The following is a 1110-nucleotide window of genomic DNA, read 5'->3' as shown; positions in this document are numbered from 1 at the left end:
GAATAAGTAAAATTTTACCTTGGGAAATGGTTGCCGGGGAGAGTTTTTATTATTACTGAGTAATGCAGGTGCCATGTGGGGTGCAACTCCACACTTCATCCTCACTCTCAAGTCGGCAGAGGAATCATGGATTCCAAGCAGTTTCTTGGCTTATGTGTACATTACATATCCACTGTACTAATCTAAGTATTCTAATTTACACTTAACAATTCACAATTTATCTATATATGGAAACATTTTAAGTATACCGTATTTTTGTTCTCGTACCAAAACGTATCACATTTCATGTAATTATGATACTAACCAGCTAACTTTAAAAAAAATATACATAAAGATATTTATCCAGTTGTTCAAATTATAGAAAAGTTTATACTGTAATTTCTCTAACCAAATTAGTTAGTAAAATATACACTATAATTGCTACTATGGGAAAACGTTATTGTACTGTACTCTTCCGAAGAGAGAAAGGAGGGTGTTAATGTTCTTATTGTCCTTTTAACGGCTACTAGATCTAGTTATGGATACTGTGGGAGAGTTTGACACGTGGACGGTGGGAGATTATAGTTAGCGCATAGATGAAGCTGTGATGCTGTCTTGGACTAAGGCCTGAATCGATATTTGATAATGGAGGCTTCTGACCCTTTTCACGTGGCCTTAAGGCTTGGCTACAGTCTTACCGATACTTCTGCGATAGTACGGACACTTTTCATAAATTAGGATTGTTTTTCTTAGGGACCCCATTTTGGCCATAAATTAATTAACTCATAAAATTGGACATACATGAGACATGAGCTTATCCTCAGTTATTTATTGCATTTGACACTCGTATCATGATCCTAAATTAAATTGATTTAAAGAAATATGAGTATTTACTTTAATATAGGAATTTTGAGACCAAAACTTTTTATAAATATGGGAGTCATGGTGGTTGGGATAAAGTACAATGATATGAGTTTGGTCATTGGTCCAACGGTGGTCATTCATTAGTGATAATAATATCATAATTAGTACCCTGGACCCTGGTACTTATTTTCTTTGATAAAAGATTCTAAGATCTTTTTAGAGGAATAATGGCAATTGCAAATGCAAGGAGCCAAGGACGTGGAATTG

The 1110-nt window shown here is 34.7% G+C and overlaps 1 protein-coding gene across 4 annotated transcripts in view; it reads right to left on the bottom strand.

The window, feature by feature from the left end:
* The window catches only part of LOC107632009, a 3332-nt gene extending 3136 nt beyond the window's left edge, over positions 1 to 196 (bottom strand). For 2 of the 4 annotated variants that reach the window (XM_016335626.2, XM_016335628.2), the window contains exon 1: positions 19 to 189. The gene's annotated coding sequence lies outside the window, so the exon portion shown is untranslated. Of the gene's footprint in view, positions 1 to 18 lie in introns of all 4 variants that reach the window. The other 2 variants (XM_016335627.2, XM_016335629.2) reach the window with 2 other exon arrangements.

The sequence above is a fragment of the Arachis ipaensis genome, chromosome B03, assembly GCF_000816755.2.
Source record: "Arachis ipaensis cultivar K30076 chromosome B03, Araip1.1, whole genome shotgun sequence".
Lineage (NCBI taxonomy): Eukaryota > Viridiplantae > Streptophyta > Magnoliopsida > Fabales > Fabaceae > Arachis > Arachis ipaensis.
Note: the sequence above shows the minus strand (reverse complement) of the source record. Positions and strands in the feature narration are given on the sequence as shown.